This window comes from Schistocerca serialis, chromosome 1 (genome assembly GCF_023864345.2).
Source record: "Schistocerca serialis cubense isolate TAMUIC-IGC-003099 chromosome 1, iqSchSeri2.2, whole genome shotgun sequence".
NCBI lineage: Eukaryota > Metazoa > Arthropoda > Insecta > Orthoptera > Acrididae > Schistocerca > Schistocerca serialis.
The window spans coordinates 171486813-171509684 of record NC_064638.1 but is presented as its reverse complement, the minus strand read 5'-3'; positions in this window follow the sequence as shown (position 1 = coordinate 171509684).

Below are 22872 nucleotides of genomic sequence, written 5' to 3'. Positions count from 1 at the left end.
AAATACAACCAACAATAACGAACAAAACGCAAAAAAGTAGTTCTGTACGTGTGTTACGAGACGACGCTGATGTGGGTTGTAAGTTCAAATGGCAGTGGGCAGAAGGGCATGCACATTGCATTAGGGTCTTCGACGAGGCGACAGTTCAAATCCCGCCAACCCTAGCTTTTTGTTTTTAAGCTATATTTTTTTCATCACTAGACCCATTGTACAAATTTATATGTCATTTGAGATGTAATATAATGAAAAAAACACGTGCGTTTTCATGCAGTTGTAGTGAATTTCATGTTATTCGAATATTTAATAGTTGTAATTAAATTTTCAAGGACGAAGAACAGGCTTACAAAACCCATGTCAAACTTCGATAAATACTTATGTGAATGACGTTATTCACAATCACTTACAGTCACAATGTGCAAGACCACAAGAGTAATTTACAATTACTCGTCGGGTGTGCTCTCCACATCACACGATGCAGGATGGTATTTGTCATACAGGCGTGGAAAACATAGACTGAAACTTCATGCACATATTTCCTGCAAATACACATGTTTTTTGTTAATTATATTACTTCTCGAATGTAACATAAATTAAATAATACACCGAAGAGCCGAAGAAACTGGTACACCTGCCTGACATAATGCAGGGGTCCCGCGAGCACGCAGAAGACACAGCACGACGTGGCGTGGACTCGACTGTTTGAAGTAGTGCTGGAGGGAATTGACACCATGAATCCTGCGGGGCTGTCCATAAATCCGTTAGGGTGCGAAGAGGTGGAGATCTATTCTGAACAGCACGTTGCAAGGTAACCTAGGTATGCTCAAAGACGTGTCTGGGGAGTTTGGTGGCCAGAGGAAGTGTTTAAGCTCATAAGAGAGTACCTGGAGCCACTCTGTAGCAATTCTGGACCTGTGTGGTGTCACATTGTCACCTGTCACAGTCGTATCTAGACGTATCAGGGGTTCCGTATCACTCCAACTGCACACGCCCCACACCATTGCAGAGCAGAACAGTCCCCTGCGGACATCGAAGGTCCATAGAATACAGTTCCGCACTGTCGCCTGATAAACAAAGTAAGAGCCTACGGAATAACAGACAAGCTGTGTGGCTGGATTGAAGAGTTTTTAGCAAGCAGAATACAGCACGTTGTTCTCAATGGAGAGACGTCTACAGACGTTAAAGTGAGCTCTGCCGTGCCACAGGGGAGTCTTATGGGACCATTGCTTTTCACAATATATATAAATGACCTAATAGATAGTGTCGGAAGTTCCATGCGGCTTTTCGCGGATGATGCTGTACTATACAGAGAAGTTGCAGAATTAGAAAATTGCAGCGAAATGCAGGAAGATCTGCAGCGGATAGCCACTTGGTGCAGGGAGTGGCAACTGACCCTTAACATAGACAAATGTAATGTATTGCGAATACATAGAAAGAAGGATCCTTTATTGTATGATTATATCACAGCGGAACAAACACGGGTAGCAGTTACTTCTGTAAAATATCTGGGAGTGTGCGTACGGAACGATTTGAAGTGGAATGATCATATAAAATTAATTGTTGGTAAGGCAGGTGCCAGGCTTTCCGGCAGTCGTTCTTCCCGCGAACCATACGCGACTGGAACAGGAAAGGGAGGTAATGATAGTGGCACGTAAAGTGCCCTCCGCCACACACCGTTTGGTGGCATGCGGAGTATAAATGTAGATGTAGATGTAGATGTAGATGAGGTTGTCTCCATACTCGTACACGTCCATCCGATAGATACAATTTGAAACGAGTCTCGTCCGACCTGGCAACATGTTTCCAGTCATCAACAGTCCAATATCGTGTTTACGGGCCCAGGCGGGGCGTAAAGCTTTGTGTCGTGCAGTCATCAAGGGTACACGAGTGGGCCTTCCGCTCCGAAAGTCCACGTTGATTATGTTTCCTTGAATGGTTCGGACGCTGGCACTTGTCGATGGCCCAGCATTGAAGTCTGTAGCAATTTGCGGAAGGGTTGCACTTCTGTCACGTTCAACGACTCTCTTTAGTCGTCGTTGATCCCGTTCTTGCAGAATATTTTTCCGGCTATAGTGAGGTCGGATGTTTGATGTTGTACCGGGTTTGTGATGTTCATGGTACACTCCTGAAATGGTGGTACGAGAAAATCCCCACTTCGTCGCTACCTTGGAGATACTGTGTCCCGTCGCTCGTGCTAGGACTATAACACCGAGTTCAAACTCACTTAAATGTTGATAACCTGCCATTGTAGCTGCAGTAACCGATCTAACAACTGCGCCAGACATCTGTTGTCTTACATAGGCGCTGCCGACCGCAGTGCCGTTGTCTGCCTGTTTACATATCTCTGTATTTGAATACGTATACCTCTACCAGTTTCTTTGGCACTTCAGTGTATGACCAGTGATGAAACAAAAATGGATTACTAATTAAGTGCCGGCCGCGGTGGCCGAGCGGTTCTAGGCGCTTCAGTCCGGAACCGCGCGACTGCTACGGTCGCAGATTCGAATCCTGCCTCTGGCATTGATGTATGTGATGTCTTTAGGTTAGTTAGGTTTTAGTAGTTCTACGTTATAGGGGACTGATGACCTCAGATGTTAAGTCTCATTGTACTCAGAACCATTTGATTTAATTAAGTCTGAGCGGGAGTCAAACCGTCGCCTCATACACTTTCTTCTTACGCGCAGGTGCGTAAGACACGTAACAGACGCGTACAAGCTCTCTTGCGATTTTCTCGGAACTGCCAGAGTGCTACACCTCACTCTTTGCACCTTATGTTGTTTTAGTGGCCTATTAAAGATGTGCAGACTTTGGTGTAACTCTGTGATCCCCACGTCGTGGCTTCCTCTTGTGAAGTGTATTTAATTGTTAGGCAGGACAAAACATTTTGGCACTTAAAATGCTGCCAGTTTTTAGAAGGGTCAACCAGACGGTTGAGATCAATTTAGTTGGGCAACGGTGACGGGTTTCGGCAGCTCAGGACTATCGCGGTGCAGCTAGCGTGCGTTGCGACACATGGCGCGGATGCTCGCGCTATCTAGGCGGGCGGCCGGTGTGGAGCCGGCGGCCGGCGACCTTCCGCCGCGGAATCTGAGCCGAGCGCCGCCGCGGCTGAGTCAGCGCAGCGCAGCGCGGCGCGGACCAGCTGTTGCGCCACGGGCGGTGAAAGTGGGCGGCGGCGCCGGCGCCTGGGGGCGGCGGGGGCGGCGAGCCGGCGCCGCGGCGCCCGGGGGCGGCGCCTCCCTGAGGGCCGGACGCGGGGGCGGCGGCTGGCTGCCGGGGCGGGCCTCGGGGGCGCGCCAGGGTGGAGGCGGGCGCCAGCTGCGCCGCGACCTCGGCTCGGCACGCTGCCCCCGATAGCCGCGGAGGACCACCGCCACCTGGGCCGGCGCGGCCGCCGCTGCTGCTGCGAAAACACCGCGCCTGCCGCTCTCCAAGTGTGCATTCTGCCGCAGAAAGGCGTTCAGGTTCCAGTTCGTCACCTGCAGTATCACGACAAATACCTTCAAATCAGATTACGAGCACATCGTCCAAGTCTACACTTCCCGATTCACCTTTCTTTGTGTGGCGGAGGGTACTTTCGAAGCTACTCGAATAAGATGTTTTATGATTGACAGATTGCAGTGGCCGAAGAATCTATGAATCTATGAAGGATATGAAAAATGGAATGTCAATGGGAATTGATGAGATTCCTGCAGAACTGTCATTGGAGAAAGAAGGAAAAATTGAGTGGATTGAATCGTGTAATCAAATACACATGACAGGAAAATGGCCAAAGGACTTTACAGAAAGTATCTTAACACCTACAGAAAGGAAAAAGAACAGCAAAAAGTGCGAGGAACATCGAACAGTGAGCGTGTTATCGCTGAGAATGCTCAACAGAAGGCTGTATGGAAAGCTGAATTGCGTAATAGGAGATGAACAATTTGGTTTCAGGTGAGAAGTGGGAACTAGAGATGCAATTGGGCTACTGAGAATGATAGGGGAGAGGTATATGGAGAAGAAAAGGAAGGTGTATGTTGTGTCCATTGATCTTGAGAAGGCTTTTGACTGTGTCAGATGGCACATACAGATAGAAATGGAGGTGACTGGAGGGACAGACGGCTAATTAGAAATTTATATTTGAACCAGAGAGATGGAGTAAGAACAGGAGGTGTGATGAGTGAAGAAACTGAACTGGGAAGAGGTGTAAGACAAGGTTGTTGTTTATCACCAAAACTGTTCAATATATATCTGGAGGAAATTTTTAGTGAAAGTTGGGATGTAAGGAGAGGCGTTTGTACAGGGGGTCGGAGAGTGGAGTGTATAAGATTTGCAAACGACATGGTTGTGATGGCAGAGAGTGCAACAGATATGGAACAAATGTCAGATTATCTAAACACAAAATTAGAAGAATATGGAATGAAGATTAACAAGAAGAAAACGAAAAGCATGGTAATTGGAGGAAAGGGGAGAAAATGCCATACGAAAATAGGGGGACAGGAAATAGAGCAAGTGAATAACTTCAATTACTTGGGACGTGTTATAATGGACGATATGTATTGCTCAACAGAAAGTTTCAAAAGAATTGCAATGGTAAAAGAAGGATTCAAGAGGAAACAGAAATTAGTTTGTGGACCACTAAACAAAGGTCTGAGGAAAAGACATGCCGAATGTTACATCTGGAGCATTACACTATATGGTGCGGAACGTGGACATTGAGGAAGGAAGATCAAAGAAGACTGGAGGCACTAGAGATGTGGATATGGAGAAGAATGGAAAAAGTGAAATGGGAAGACCGAGTGAGGAACGCAGAAATAATAAGAAGCGTTGGAGAAGAAAGAAACATGCTGAAAGTCATCAGAAAGAGAAAACGGAAATGGATTGGACATTGTTTAAGGAGTGACTGTTTATTGAAGGAAGGAATAGAAGGAATGGTGGAGGGAAAAAGGGGAAGAGAAAAAAGAAGGTACCAAATGCTGGACAATATCAGAGGAGGCAAATATTCAGAAATGAAAAGACTGGCTATAAACAGACAAAAGTGGAAGTGGCATAACGCATGACAAGACCTGCCATAAGGCTTCTACCATACATACCATACATAGTGGCTGGGGCAGTGTTGTCGTCGTCATACCATCTACACCTGACAACACCCCGCCTCTACATATGAACTATATGAAAAAAACGAAAATTAGTTACGAACTATGGAGTTCACACATTTATTCAACATTTCAACGTCACTACAGATATTCAGGTTTAGGTTATAACATGTCCGAATGTCTTCTATCATTGGCGATGAAGTGGCGCTGACGAACAGCGAAATTATGCATGACCCGCTGAAGTGTGGGAACATTGATGTTGTTGATGACCTCCTGAAAGGCTGTTTTCAACTCAGCTATGGTTTTGGAGTTACTGCCGTACACCTTGTCTTTAACATAGCCTCACAAGAAGGAGTCGCGTGTGTTCAGGTCGGAGGATATGTCGGCCAATTGAGGCTCATGCCAATGCCTTCTGGGTACCCCACAGTCAGAATGCGGTCCTCATAGTGCTCTTCCAGGATATCAAACGCTCTACTTATAGCGTCCCCAGTGAGGTAGTAAGAAAACACTTAAAAAACAGTATTTATAAAGAAGAGACATTTAAAACTTGAATGATACAGATTTTTTTTATACTGTACCCGTAAAATAATAATTTATCTGTGTAAGTTTCGAGTACAAAGAAATATAACAAAATGATCCAAAGAGACGACAAGATACGCTCTTTTGTTAATCTTTAGTCGTCTTGACTTCTTCTCTTGTCTTGGTTGTGTGTTGACGGACATCTTGCGAGTGCTGGCAAATGTAAGCATATTTCTATGAGTTAAGCAGATAATATATTGATTTAATATTATTGTGCACTTTTAATTTGTAAGAGGTGATCCCGATTTCATGTCCACCTTCCATGAATTAACCTGCATTCAAGTAATTTACAGTTCAACAATCGCAGCGGCCGATGCAGCCAACGACGCCATTACGTGGCGATATTAACTTATAAAATTTAGCGGAAGCGAAATACTCGCCCGCTATTAACGTAATACACATTTTTCTCCACAGCCGCACGAAGTTGCAGAAAATACATAGCTTTAAGATTCTTATTTTCAGTACCACAACCGAGAGCCAGTGCCAGGACTCCGACTACAATACAGTGGTTAACGGAGGTAAGAAAAAATACTCTCGCGCGTGTGTGGGCCGCAGTTGTAATTAATAACTAAAGATCTTTTGCTTTAAAGTGAACTGACTAGCCGAGGAAATTAATATGAAAAGTTTATTCCAATGTTCAACTAGAATGCTCATGTTTTAAGATTCAGCGAGTCTAACATTCATTAACGTAACAAATAATTTAAGATTAATATTGTTAAAAAGGAGAACTTCACAAAAGCATTTAACCGTAAATCAAAATTGAATGAAATATCATTTTTATTAAGGCCCACCACGTAAGTCGGCAACAATCAAAATAATAATAATAATAATAATAATATATTAAATTACGACGACCGACGGACGCGAGATACTGCTTCGATGGGGTCGAACTCCGTCTGCCATGAACCACATCTTGTCGAAATCAGATTCACTTTGGATAACGGGGATGAAATCTTCTTCCAAAACCTTCGCGCACCGTTCGGTAATCATTGTGCCATCAAGGAATATCGCACCCATTATTCCGTGACTGGACATTTCACACCACACAATCACCCACTGAGGATGAAGGGACTTGTCGGTCGCCAAGTGCGGATTCTCCGTCCCCAAATGCTTATTGGCGAACCCATCCAAATGAAAATGGGCTTCACGGTTAAATCAAATCATACAGCGCATACTAATTCCCATCATGCCCCGCGGCCAAACGTGCAGTTTGAACTTCCTAACGCAAAACCTTTTAGAAGTTAGTACGATTTTATTTCATATAGTTCAGCAATTGTCACCCTGCATCTATCACAGCCGCAACCTCTGTGCTTCTAACCAAACTGCGTGCCTACGGAGTATCGCCTCAGTTGTGCGACTGGATTCGTTATTTCCTGGCAGAAAGGTCACAGTTCGTAGTCGACTTGCAAAATGATTTAGATAAGATATCAGTATAGTGCGGAAAGTGGCAATTGGCCCTGAATAAAGAAAAGTGAGAAGTTATTCGCATGAGTACTAAAAGAAATCAGCTAAATTTCGATTACGCGATAAGTCATACAAATCTGAGGGCTCTTAATTCAACTAAATACTTAGGGATTACTACTACAAAAAACCTAAATTGGAACGATCACATAGATAATATTGTGGGTAGAGCAAACCAGAGACTGCGATTCATTGGCAAAACACTTAGAATGTGCAACAGGTCTACTAAAGAGACTGCTTACACCACGCTCGTCCGCCCTATTCTGGAGTATTGCTGTGCGGTGTGGGTTCCGCATCAGGTGGGACTGACGGATGACATCGAAAAAGTACAAAGAAGGGCAGCTCGTTTTGTATTATCGCGAAATAGGGGAGATCGTGTCACAGACATGATACGTGAATTGGAGTGGCAACCATTAAAACAAAGGCGTTTTTCGATGCGACGGGATCTTCTCATGAAATTTAAATTACCAGTTTTCTCCGCCGATTGCGAAAACATTCTGTTGGCACCCACCTACATAGGGAGAAATGATCGCGTGCCGTTAGAGAGTGGAACGGTAGAGAGACAGCTTGAAGGTGGTTCATTGAACCCTATGCCAGGCACTTTATTGTGAATAGCACTGTATTCACGTAGTTGCCGCCTCGCAGCTGAAGGGAAACTAACGCTCCAACCGGAAAGTGCAGGAAGTCGTATTCGTTGTACGAATAGTTTTCGCTTTTAATTCTTCTCCTACTTAACACTAGGAAATCTATATCAGTAAACGGCTAAAACGGTCACCCGATGTCAATTGCACGTTGCCATCCTAATGGCTCCCAGGAACCACAACAGTTTACTTTCAGAATTTGATATCATTATTGACTACACTTAAAAAATTTTTTGTATCTTAAAAATTTAAAATGCTGGCATGAAGTAGTCATTATGAAGTATAATCTTGCGTTAAATGCTTACTAAGTAACCGAAGTATTAATGTCACTAACTGTCTTTGCGTTTTAAGGCAGCTTAAGTCATGGCGCAACAAGTACCCAAACTATAACCTATTCATCAAGTACTTAAGAATCACGGCACTTAGCTACTTCCAACAAACCATACATATAGTTTAAAACTCTACGTTTTTTCGCCCTGTCAATACCCACGTAAATATTACAGGAAAAAAGTTTATCGCTTACTACATTTTCGCTGTTCATTTTACAAAACTTTTGCGTCAGGCACGAAGTTTTCATTTATTACTTCTTTACAACTAACTCTATACAGAACACATTTTCTAGACACTATCCACCTTAATACTTAATGTACCTGCAAAATTATATCATTGTGCGACACATAGTTCAGTAGATACGAGGTCTTAAACAGTAAGGTGCACGAAACACTACATTTTCTTTTTTTAACATGGGAGTTTCAGTCATTGCAGAACTAGGGGGGGGAGGGGGGGCGTTAATGGTATTTATTATATTTTTGCGTCCAAAGCATTAATAAAATATCATGAGATATTAATAAGTGTATAATACATGTAAACACAGGCGAAACTTGAGAACGACATGACAAGTTACAACATTTTCGTGATGAGACAACGCAGAAATTCGAATTAGAAGCAGACTTTAAAAACTGAATATAATCTCAGCGCACACCACTGAAATCAATAAAACATAAACATAGTATTTTTTGACTAAGAAGCATATACCTACGGTGCTATCTATTCTCTTTACGATAGGTACTTTCCTTATCACAAAACAGTTTTATACGGAATCTAATGCCTTACAAATACTGTACGTATAGCTCACTCGATTTTCCGATGCACAAATAACTTGATTCTCATAATTAATTGAAATTCAAATGCCGACTGCGGTGAAGATTGTGGCTCTGCCTCTCGCTCCGAGGTAGCAAGAAATTCGGATTGGTTTCTTCCCTCTCGGCAAACAGTTTTATTGCTTATGACGTTCTATTATCACACCATTGTGACTGATTCTTCTTCATCTATTGTTGTCTTGCTTTTATACGCTACGTTAAATATTGTAGTTACAGCATTCCATACCACTTTCCCACTTCTCATAAACTTGGTTAGATCAAAATAGTTGCAAATAAAACTTCACATTCCTGTTATGGGCGGGCTACTTCTTCCTGGAAAAGGTCGTGCATCCTATGAGTTACTAGCTGTTTCCTAAAAAGAAACGTTGCGATTCACTAAGTGTCCGAAGGTTACAAGAGAACGACACACAAATAATCCCACGATGAGATGTTTTATATTTATCAGGGTCTTTAAGAACCGTAAATAATGACAAATATGATATCTCCTTTTAGTTACTGCTATGATTTATTGCGCTACATAAGCTCCCTTTTGTAAAAACCGTGTTACGAAGCAATATAAAGGACACGATAGTCGTTCGTGGGATGTCGTTTTCAGATGCTCCAGTCTGTGACTATACCGAGCAGGAGTCTCGTGACTATATGTAAGACTGGAGTACCTAGAAAATAGACAACGCAGCGAGCATGTGACGCTTGAGAACTCCAATAATGGATGACAGCGGGCCGCTTATGATTTGACTCTCTCAAAAGTGTCGATGGAAAAATTGTTTTAAAATCTTTCAGTCGCGACGTATGGGGTACCATGCCTTTTCACATAGTCTAAGCACAGATTTCATGTACCAGGCCAGAAAAATTGTATGGCCTGCCGAATACTGAAACTCCAGCGACTGGCCTCAAACTACTCCACTGAGCCAGAAAGTGTGAGCTACTTGGTTGCAGTTTCTCGAAGCTTATTTCAAGTGGGTATTGTGAAGTGTTATCTTACTGCAGATACGCGGCGACTAGAGAGGCACTGTGGTCCAGACGGACTGCAGCTGCACACATGGCGCCTGACCGGGACATTGCCCTGCCCTGCTGCCAGAAGCCGCATCGACAGCTCATAAATAATTCGCTATCCGCCCGCTTATCTGCGCGGCCGTGTTCAAACAGCAGCCCGTATTCACGAGCCCACTCCGCGATCCGACGGCGCGGGCATAAATCTTCCCTGCTGGCGAAACTTTCCCTGTGTCCTGTCAAAGGGCATGCTGCTGCATGCAGTGACCTCAGTGTATTCGTGAATGGCGAGATAGCTAATTTTGACGACACTCGAGCGCTATTAGTGCTGAAAGTATCAAGTTTTCTAACCGATTCCGGCAGTCACTGCAAGAAGCAAAGGGTGTCTGTAGTATCAATTTAGATTTTTTCAAATATTCTTCCATTCGGTAAGAGAGCAGGTGTTTCTGATAATATAGAGAATCTGCTCTATTTTTATTTCCTTCATTTCTTTTATTCCACATCGTGAGTGGATGTACATTTGAGAGCAATAGTGTAACTCATTCTTCGGTTCTTATGTGTGTTGGAATATCCTCGGCGGAAGTGATAGTAACTGTGCTAACTCGAATGAATTTACGGACTTCGCCTTCTACTTCTCATGTTTTGTTTTATTTGACTTTCTACAAAAAAAAAAAAAAAAAAAAAAAAAAATTGGTTCAAATGGCTCTGAGCACTATGGCACTTAACTGCTGAAGTCATCAGTCCCCTAGAACGTAGAACTACTTATACCTAAGTAACCTAAGGACATCACACACATCCATGCCCGAGGCAGGATTCGAACCTGCGACCGTATCTGTCGCGCGGTTCCAGACTGTAGCGCCTAAAACCGCTCGGCTGACTTTCTACAAACTATTTAAAAATGGTCAAATGTTTTGTGAAATGACTTGCCTAAAAGAAAGAAATACAGTAGACAGGAGAAAGGAGACACAAAGGCATCAATGACATTAGCTACCAATGGGCACTGATTTAAATCGTTGGGGAAGTTAAAAATTTGTGCCCGAACGAGATTCAAACCCAGGTCTCCCGCTTACTAAGCAGATACGCTGACCACTGCGCCATCCGGGCACGGTGATCATTGCAACTACACGGAATACCCTAACACGCCTCCCATCGGACGCAAATTCTGAACTTATTGACACACTACATATGTAATGCCCCTTGCCCATTATCCTTACTACTTGCGGCATTTCGCCGATTCCCGTAAGAGTTAAAGCATGGTGTGCATGCGAAGTGAATCGGTCAATGTTGTCCTCGCCTTAGTTATATACGTGGTGTCTGTTCTTTCGGACATGTCATACGGAAGAGAAAAATTTTGCTGTGATGTCCGAAAAAGACACAGTCAGTGCAAAAGCACCACAGGCACAAAGATGCAATCTGGTGCCAGTGCCATAAAGACTCGCCACTTGCACAAGTTTCTCCTGCCCACGGGCGGCGCTGAGGATGAAGACATCGACTTCGCCTCGGCCAACTGCCGGCCGAGTACAATTCGCTCGGCCCCGCGTGGTAGACGCACGGTGTTGGGCGCCTTGCCACGGTTCGCGTGGCTCCCCTCGTCGGAGGTTCGAGTCTTCCATCGGGCATGGCTGTGTGTGTTGTCCTTAGCGTAAGTTGGTTTAATTTACATTAAGTAGTGCGTAAGCCTAGGGACCGATGACCTCAGCAGGTTGGTCCCATAGGAGCTTAACACAAACTTCAAAACAATCCGCCAACCACGGGTGACAACGGACAGAAGCCTACCCCGAAGATAAAAGAGCAGCTCTCGCACAGATCATCGTCCAGAGCCGACTTAGACAGGGAGCGTCGTTTAGTGAAGAGAACAAATGGTTCAAATGTCTCTGAGCACTATGTGACTTAACATCTGAGGTCATAAGTCCCCTAGAACGTAGAACTACTTAAACCTAACTAACCTAAGGACATCACACACATCCATGCCAGAGGCAGGATTCGAACCTGCGACCGTATCGGTCGCGTGGTTCCAGGCTGTAGCGCCTAGAACCGCTCAGCTACAACGGCCGGCTGAAGAGAACAGACAGTTGTTATGAAATGCATTTGCTATGTACTGTGAAGTTACCTACGATTATTTGCACTTAGCCATTCAGAGAATGTTTGTATTATATTACATGCAGTGTTGCAAACTTCATTATTCGACAGGTCACAAAGATAAGTAAACTGTGGTGTCACCGCCAGACACCACACTTGCTAGGTGGTAGCTTTTAAATCGGCCGCGGTCCGGTAGTATACGTCGGACCCGCGTGTCGCCACTGTCAGTGATCGCAGACCGAGCGCCACCAGACGGCAGATCTAGAGAGACGTACTAGCACTCGCCCCAGTTGTACAGCCGACGTTCATAGCAATGGTTCACTGACAACTACGCTCTCATTTGCCGAGACGATAGTTAGCATAGCCTTCAGCTACAATTGCTACGACCTAGCAAGGCGCCATAATCCTTTGCTATATATATTGTGGTTATAACATGTATCATCAAGAGCGATGTTCTACAAATGTGGATTAAAGTTAAGTATTCCAGAAGCTACGTACTTTTCTTTATAGCATTCATTAAGTATCTTGTTTCAGACCTCACGCCAGCCTGCGTGAGTTAAAGCGCGTGCCTTTCGGCTACCAATCATTGTGTCTAGGCTGTCTTGCCTAGACACAACATAAACCTTTTTAAATCATTTGTGTGACTCTATTACTAATTTGTTGGAGTCTTGTAGAGCCTTCGTTCTCCTACCCTTCAGTGGCTACGTAAGAGGCATCATAGCTTTCCACATAATCCAAGCACAGATTTCATGTACCAGGCAGGCAAAATGGTATGGTCTGCCGAATATTGAAACTCGTGTAGCAGGCCTGGCACTACTCCACTGAGTCAGCAAGTGTCAGCGGCTTGGTTGCCGTTTGTCTAAGCTTATTTCAAGCTAACCTGACCGTAGGGCAAAGCTGTGTAATAGTAGCAGGGAGAAATTGTTTCGGCGGAGTTTCACGAACTCACAAACACGGCCCACCGTAACAACAGAGGCAACTTGGCCTCCACAGCAATAACAACGAGGCCTCTACAAAACTGGCGACGAGGGTTTACAAAACATTTGACGCCCCTTTGAATAATGCTCAAATCATGTACAACCACCGATATGGTCATACGTTAGTGACGTAAGGAGAGCACTGAGTGAAATTCCACCTGACAGGTATCTTCTTCTACTCTCTGACATTCAGTGTTAAACATTCAACTTCAAATTCTTATTTTATTTCATACTTTTAGACAAATAAGTCACAAAATATTTGACCTTATTTTCTGATTTTTGCTTTATTTTCGAGTTTTGTTCAAAAAGCAGGAAATACAATACTCTTAAATATCGCCCGATATTCTATTATTATCACAAGTATACGGACCAAGAGAAAGCAGGGAAGTTTCAGTTTATAATTTGATATTTTTTGATACCTCATTGGATTTCCTAGCGTCTTCTCTTCTCGAAATATTCTGAATTATGTACATGATTTGAAGCAAGCCATTTTGACACTAAAATAGCACCGCAATGCAACTTTTTGTGCGCGAAACAGTTTGAAGTGATGGATTTTTTGACGCTTCGCGTATCCAGTTCTCTACATGTCATAAATGTAGATAGATTTGTTGATATGATTCCAAGGAAGTCTCTTTGACAGTTAAATATCACACCAATGGTACTGTTTATGCGCAAAATAGCTAGCCCTTCAAGAAATGAACTTTTTCAACACTCCATTTACATAGCTAGCATCAGCTGTTAGCGCAATAATTCAGTTTCCCCTCAATTCAGTAACTGTTATTTTCTTAATTACTGCTTTACGTTCAACAAATTAAATCCTTTTTTGCCACACTATGTTTCACACTTCTCAATTTAGTATCCCATTTCTCCATTTCCAGAGTTTAACTATGAAACTTCCGACAAAAATCGATTGTGTAATTTTTCGTCAAATCATTAAAGTTTTTTGTTAATGGTTCAAATGGCTCTGAGCACTATGGGACTTAACATCTCAGGTCATCAGTCCCCTAGATCTTAGAACCACTTAAACCTAACTAACCTAAGGACATCGCACACATCCATGCCTGAGGCAGGATTCGAACCTGCGACCGTAGCGGTCGCGCGGTTCCCGACTAAAGCGCCTAGAACCGCTCGGCAACCAACAGCCGGCTTTTTGTTAATCACCATGAATAGTTTCAAGCAATTAAATACAATTCCTGCTAAACTAGACCCCACTCTCGGTTCCGCTATGAAAATCTATTGTGTAATTTCTTTAGAGTCTTGTTTTCGCTCCGCTCAGACCTTTGACCAAAACTAATAGGCCTTCTAGTGATTATTTAAATTTGTTTGCAGACGCTTGGCTATACTTCATTTACTGTGAACACAGCGCATCAGTAGTACGGCGCCTTCCATTTCAGAAGTGTCTGAAATGCTTATGTCTGGTGAGTGGCCGTGTATAAACGATTTAGCGTACTTCCAGAGCAGCCCTGTTAGACTATTCAGAGATAAATGCCATCTAGAAAGGTAAACAGAAGATCGACACGAATTTTCTTCCTCAAAACTATCTTGATCGCACTGCATGAGCTCACAACACTTTTACTAGTTTCTATTTTTCTTAGTCATTATCAGAAATGGAAACCTACAGCGAGGCTCCTTTCAAACTACTGTCAGGTGCTAATAATGCCTCACAAAAGCACGCGGCGTCCACGTGTCCACAGTGGCATCTTACGCTATTAACAAGACGCCCGGCCGCGAAAATTCTAAACTTCCGGTTGCACAAGCGACTTCCGTTTGATAAGCGCTTGGGCGCTGCCCGGAAGGGCCTTGTCTTTAAAAGCACTGCGCCGCAGCACGTAGAGTCATTCGCTGTGCGAACGTAGTGTAGTGCGTAAGCCTAGCTCTGGGTCTCACTGGGTGTTGGCTTGCTACGTTCACTTTGTGTTAACGTGCCTCAGCAATGCCTCTGCGACGAACGTATCGTCGTCGCTGGCGGCGCAGTGCTCCAGTGTACAAGACACTGAGAGCAACAGACATTGATTTGAGAGGGAAGTCTAATAAGCAACAGCTAATGGGTGGCCCTAATGTTTTTCGTGGACTACAGATGGAATTCACTTGTTATGTAGAAGCTATATTTGGAGGCAGTACATGGGTGACCTTGGCTGTTGTTTGGGGCTATCATTCAGTTTATGGTGGCCTTGAAGCTTTCCCTGATGCTAATAACTTGGTTTGGAAGACCTGGATTATAGCAGAGGCTACAGGATTACTTGATAAAGTTCCGTATGGGACCCTTGTTCCAGATAAGCCATTTATTTTGTCTACAAGAAGAAAGAAGAAGCTCAGTGCAGACGAATATCTTTTTATCTGGGCCAAAGTTGGCAGCTGTAATTGTAAAATAAAGATTAATGGTGACTGTATGCTCTATTACAGACAACAGATGTCCTTTTGCTAGTTCTTAATATTCCTTTATATACACTAACAGGCCTGGTAACAACACTAAACACGAATAACAGTAATGCACTACGATGGCCGTACTACCTGTCATAGACACCTGTTATTGCAATAATTTACATAGCGACTGATGACGTGTACGTGTCGGAAGTTACATCGATATGTCTTCTGAGTGCTTCCGCTTTTTTGTTTGGCAGCAGAGTTAATGGTACAATAAATCCTATCAAAATTAAAAAATAGTCACTCACTGCAAATTATACGCACATAAATCGCCAATTTAAAGACTGTCAGTTGAATTACCTTGGGATTATATTTTCGAAGTATTTAAATTCAACACAATCTCACGGAAGATACCAGCTTACTTAGCCGAGGTCGCTAACGTACGCCTGTGTGGTGGCACTCGACTCTGGAGTAAGCCGGTTCGAATCCTGGTGGTGGTTGGAATTTTCGCTGCCAGTATTTGGCCGACAGGGGTAAGACAGGCAGTTAGCTTGAAGTTCCTCATCACCAGACTTTGCGCTAATGTACAGGGTTCAATTCCAAAACTCTCAGCAGTGTCCCATGAAATGAGGGCATATGACTCTGTTGATTGTGATCCGTCAGTCGGCCGGGAACGTTAAGCTCGGCGACCCCCTTGGTGATTCTCGAGAGATGGAGGCTATGTGCCGGCGCCTTCTCTCATCATCATCAACGAGAACATGACACTACATTCTGTGGTATCAACGTTCGATACCACACTTGTTAGGGGATGCACATATCGACCGCGAACCGTAATAGATATCGCTGGACCCGCGAGTCGCGACTAGCGCCTCTAGCGCCGCTCCGCGGCTTGTGACAAGTATCTAGCGAGCTCTCGTCCACACTTGCTTGGGACGTCAACTAGGAATGTAGCATGGCTTTCTAACCTCTAACAAGGCGTTAGTCAAGTATGGTATAAGTGATGCCTCTCTAGATATCTGTTTGTAATTATACATGTGCAATATACACAAGTTAAATACAATATATACTACTTTTTACCAACGACTACTGAATATTTCAGTCATTGGAGAGACAGACTATGCAGCCAGCTCCTTACCGACTTCACTGCCAAACCTGCAGTATATGTTTCTATTTAGCATTGGCCACCTGTCATCATAACAACTGACGACGAGAGTCATAACACATTCTACACGCACCTATTCCAGTCACCTACGATTCACAGATATACTCACTTACTCAGTTCATAAGAAAGGGTGCCTGCGGGCATAAAGTAAATGAAGTACATTTCAACTTAGGCGACAGATCGTCTCCTTCGGGGTCCCCAGCCAATCATGTCATAGGAGTTTACTTTTCTCGCATAAAATTTCTTTTATTCGCAATATGCTTAGAAGATGCAAGAAACCTACTACATAGACCTTCTACAAAACTCATGTTCGTCCCTTCCTAAAGAACTGCGGCGCGGAATGGGGTCCTTACTGCTTAGGAGACGGAGAACTTCGGAACTTTCAAAGAAGGACCTTTCGTTTTGTATTACCACGAAATGGAGGAGTGAGTGTCACAGACATGATAAACTACCTTGCGTGACAGTCATTAAAACAAAGGTGTCTTCCGTTGCGACGTGATCTTTTTGATCACGAATTTTCTCCTGCAATAGCCAAAATATTTTGTTGATTCCTACCTACAAACGGGGAAATAACCATTTCAATAAAATCAGAAAAATCTGTGTTGAAGAAGAAATTTGGGAATTTATTCTTCCCTCGTGCAATTTGAGAGAGGAGCGGTCAAGAAATAGTCTGGAAGTGTTCCTATAGACCCTCTACGAATAACTTACACTGAGGCGACCGAAGTCATGGGGTAGCGATAAGCACATCTACAGATGGTGGTATTATCACGTACACTCAGTATAAAAGGCTAGCGCAGTATCGGGCTGTCGTTCGTACGTAGGTCATTCATGTAAAAGGTTTCCGACGTGATTATGGCCGCACGACTGGAATTTGTAGACTTTGAACTCGGACTGATGATTGGAACGAGTGGCAAGGAACATTCCATTTCGGAAATCGTTAGAGAATTCAATATTCCGAGATCCACAGTGTGTCGAGAATACCAAATTTCAGGCATTATCTCTCACAGAGGACAACGCAGTGGCCGACGGCCTTCACTTAACGGCTGAGGGCAATGGTGTTTGTCTAGAACTGTCAGTGCTAACAGACAAGCAACAACCGCAAAAATCTGTGTGAGACGTACGACGAACGTATCCGTTAGGATAGTGTGGCGAAAATTGACTGATGCGAGTGCCTTTAGTAACAGCACGACGTCGCCTGCAGCGGCTCTCCTCGGCTTGCGACCATATCGGTCGGACCCTAGATGACGGAAAAAACGTGGCGTGCTCAGATGATTCACCATTTCAGTTGGTAAGAGCTGATGGTAGGGTTCGACTGCGGCGCACATCCCACGAAGCCATGGACCCAAGTTGTCGACAAGTCCCTCTGCAAGCTGGTGGTGGGCTGGTTCCATAATGATGTGGGATGTGTCCACCAGTGTCCTCTGGTCCAACTGAACCGATCATTCAGCTACTTGGAGACGCTTTGCAACCACGTTCCAAAAACAACGATATCTTGTCACCTGGCCACATTCGTTCGCAGTTGGTTTGAAGAATATTCTCGGCACTTCGAACGAATTATTTGGCCACCCAGATCGCACGACATGAATCCCGAAGATCACTGATGGGACGTAATCGAGAGGTCACTTCGTGCACAAAAACCTGCGCCTCCAACGCTTTCCCAATTATGGACGACTATACAGGGTGGTCCATTGATCGTCACCGGGACAAATATCTCACGAATTAAGCGTCAAATGAAAAAACTAGAAAGAACGAAACTTGTCTAGCTTGTTGGGGGAAACCAGATGGCGCTATGTTTGGTCCGCTAGATGGCGGTGCCATAGGTCAAACTGATATCAACAGCGGTTTTTTAGATAGGAACCCCCATTTTTATAACATATTCGTGTGGTACGTAAAGAAATATGAATGTTTTAGTTGGACCACTGTTTTCGTTATGTGATAGATGGGTCTGTAATAGTCACAAACATATGACTCAAGGTAGGTTTTGTAAATTAAAATACAGAACGTAATTACGTTTGAACATTTTATTTCGGTTGTTCCAATGTCACACATGTACCATTGTGAACTTTTCATTCCTGAGAACGCGTGCTGTTACAGCGTGTTTACCTGTAAATACCACTTTAATGCAATAAACGTATAAAATGATGTCCGTCAACCTCAATACATTTGGCAATACGTGTAACGACATTCCTCTCAACACCGAGTAGTTCGCCTTCCGTAATGTTCGCACATGCATTGACAATGCGCTGACGCATGTTGTCAGGCGTTGTCGGTGGATCACGATAGCAAATATCCTTTCCCCACAGAAAGAAATCCGGGGACGTCAGATCCGATGACCGTGTGGGCCATGGTATGGTGCTTCGACGACCAATCCACCTGTCATGAAATATGCTATGCCGCTTCAACCGCACGCGAGCTATGTGCCGGACATCCATCATGTTGGAAGTACATCGCCATTCTGTCATGTAGTGAAGCATCTTGTAGTAATATCGGTAAAACATTACATAGGAAATCAGCATACATTGCACCATTTAGATTGCCATCGATAAAATGGGGGCCAATTATCCTTCCTCACATAATGCCACACCATACATTAACCCGCCAAGGTCGCTGATGTTCCACTTGTCTCAGCCATCGTGGATTTTCCGTAGCCCAGTAGGGCATATTATGCCGGTTTACGTTACCGCTGTTGGTGAATGACGCTTCGTCGCTAAATAGAACGGGTGCAAAAAATCTGTCATCGTCCTGTAATTTCTCTTGTGCCCAGTAGCAGAACTGTACACGAGGTTCAATGTCGTCGCCATGCATTTCCCGGTGCATAGAAATATGGTACGGGAGCAATCGATGTTGATGTAGCATTCTCAATACCGACGTTTTTGAGATTCCCGATTCTCGCGCAATTTGTCTGCTACTGATGTGCGGATTAGACGCGACAGCAACTAAAACACCTACTTGGGCATCGTCATTTGTTGCAGGTCGTGGTTGACGTGTCGCTTGTGGCTGAACACTTCCTGTTTCCTTAAATAACTTAACCATCCGGCGAATGGTTCGGACACTTAGATGATGTCGTCCAGGATACCGATCAGCATACATAGCACACGCCCGTTGGGCATTTTGATCACAATAGCCATACATCAACACGATATCGACCTTTCCCGCAATTGGTAAACGGTCCATTTTAACACGGTTAATGTATCACGAAGCAAGCACCGTCCGCATTGGCGGAATGTTACGTGATACCACGTACTTATACGTTTGTGACTGTTACAGCGCCATCTATCGCAAAGAGAAAAAAGTGGTCCAACTAAAACATTCATATTTCTTTGCGTACTATATGAATATGTAATAAAAAATGGGGGTTTCTATTTTTTTAAAAACGCATTTGATATCCGTTTGACCTATGGCAGCGCCATCTAGCGGGCCAACCATAGCGCCATCCGGTTTCCCCCTTCAAGGTAGACGAGTTTCGTTCTTTGCAGTTTTTTCGTTTGATGCTTATTTCGTGAGATATTTGCCCGGTCACTATAAATGGACCACCCTGTATAGGCAGCATGGCTCAATATTTGTGCAGGGGACTTCCAACGACTCGTTGAGTGTCTGCCACGTCGAGTTGCTACACTATGCCGGGCATAAGGAGGTCCGACACGAAATTAGAAACTATCCGATGACTTTTGCCGTCTCAGCGTAAGTGTGAATTGCAGAGCAGTCATGTAGATGTGTAAATATTAATTGGAGAGACATCGCGAAGATGAAGATACGTAGAGGAATAAATTGGGTGTCGGTCGTATTTGGCGTGGTGCCTGTTGTGTGAGGCGGCGGCGGCAGGTAGCACGGCCGCTGGTGGCGCCTGTGGAACCTGTTTGGTTCCTTGACCCGGCAGCCGCCCAGCTGCAGCTGTGACTCACGCCGGTCCTCTCCTCTCGTCTCCCCCCCCCCCCCCCTCCAGCCCGCCCCACCATCTACCACCCACTCTCCTCTACACATCCACGGCTGTCTCTGGCGCCGGCTTAGCAGCGCCCACCCCGCCCTCCACCAGATACCATCTCTCGTCTCCCTCTTAAGCCGCGTCGCCGTCTCTCGCCCCGCATTGTTCCACGCATGTCACCGAAAAGCCCCTCCGATATCCCGTGTCGTGTACTCTTCAACTCTCTCTCTCTCTCTCTCTCTCTCTCACTCACTCTCTCTCTGAGTCATCATGAATTCTCCATCAACGTTCTCGACTTCTGCGTTTCGATGTGCAGGCCTTCACGCCGAGCAGTTTCATAACTGCTGCCAGCCGCCTATGCCCACCAATTGATCACTGTACACTGAAGCGATCCTTAAGACCCCTGCAGATGACTAAACAATTTGACAAATTGCGTGTGTTAGTCAAGTTATGTGGTCGTGTGCTGTTTTTCTTGACAAGTATTTTCGAAGTTTCTCATGTTTGAGAGAAATTTTGATTGACGGCAGAGATGACAAACGAGTTTGACCGTTAACACCTGCGATTGTCAAACAAAAACCAGCAGCTTGATACACGACTGACCGTACAAATTATGTTATAGAAACAAACACTCATACCCATAAATTAAAGCTAATGCTGATACAACGTGAAACAACGCCCTGGTGGGCGGTTTGTGGGTTTAAATCACAGTGTCACCATGTGGTACATCTGACCTGCGATCGTTGCACGGTGGCGCTGGCAGCAGTCCACATACGCAGAAGTGTGTTGGTGCATGTCAGAGTACGGTGCAGCGAGTAAGTGTGCAGACGTTTTCAGACGTGCCAATGGTGTCTGTGTGTTGAAAATGGTTCAAATAACACGTATTGATGACGTTATGAGGGGTAGAATACTAGGGCGACTGGAGGCTCGTCAAACACAGCAGGTCGTAGCACAGGCTCTCCGTGTGCCACAAAGTGTGATCTCAAGATTATGGCAACGAGTCCAGCAGACACGAAACGTGTCCAGGCGTTACAGTACGGGATGTCCACAGTGTACAAGACCACAAGTAGACCAATATCTCACCATCAGTGCCCACAGACGGCCACGGAATACTGCAGGTAGCCTTGCTCGGGACCTTACCACAGCCACTGTAACAGTTGTCTCCAGACACACAATATACAAACACACAATCTACAAACGACTGAACAGACATGGTTTATTCCCCCGGAAGCCTACAAGGTGCATTCCACTGACCCCTGGTCACAGGAGACCCGTAAAGCCTGGTGTCAAGAACACAGTCCGTGGTCATTGGAACAGTACTCCCAGGTTATGTTCATGGACGTCCAAGTATAGTCTGAACAGTGATTCTCGCCGGGTTTTCATCTGGCGTGAACCAGCAACCAGATACCAACCCCTTAATCTCCTTCAAAGGGACCTGTATGGAGGTCGTGGTTTGATGGTGTGGAGTGGGATTACGATTGGTGCACGTACACCCCTGCATGTCTTTGACAGAGCAACTGGAACTGGTCAGGTGTATCGGGACGTCATTTTGCCCCAGTATGTCCGTCTTTTCAGGGGTGTAGTGGGTCCCACCTTCCTCCTGATGGATGATAACGCACGGCCCCACAGGAGGAGTACCTTCAAACAGAAGATATTAGGCGAATGAAGTGGCCTGCCTGCTCTGCAGACCTAAACCACATCGAGCACGTCTGGGATGCTTTCGGTCGACGTATTGCTGCACGTCTTCAAACCCCTAGGACACTTCAGGCACTGGTGCAAGAATGGGAGCCTATATCCCAACAGTTGCTCGACCACCTGATCCAGTATATGCCAACCCGTTGTGCGGCCTGTGTACGCGTGCATGGTGATCATACCGCATATTGATGTCGGAGGGACGGTTTTCTCAACTTATCACCAACACTGTGGACTTACAGATCTGTGTCGTCTGTGTTCCCTGTGTGCCTATGCTATTAGCGCCATTTTTGTGTAGTGCCACGTTGTGTGGCACCACATTCTACAATTATCCTTAATTTATGAGCATCAGTGTAGATAAAACTATTACATAGACAGAAGCGAAGGATCACAGCCCATTACCGAAGCGATAGGAGTGTTATATCTTTTCCGTCGAAATATTCCACAGAAAAAAAGGAAAATATCTACGGATGACGTACAAGCGGGAGTCTTTAACAAATAATATTGTCTTTTAACACTTCATTTAGGGCTTCACAAGTTTCCAGAACAGTGTCACTCGGTGTACAGCCGAGTGAGGTCGCGCAGTGGGTGGCACGCTGGAGTCGCATTCGGAAGGACGACGGTTCAAAACCGCGTCCGGCCACCCTGATTTAGGTTTTCCGTGTTTCCCCTAAATCGCTTCAGGAAAACGCCGGGATGGTTCCTTTGAAAGTGCACGACTGACTTCCTTCCCCATCCTTCCCTAATCCGGTGGAACCGATGATATGGTTGTTTGG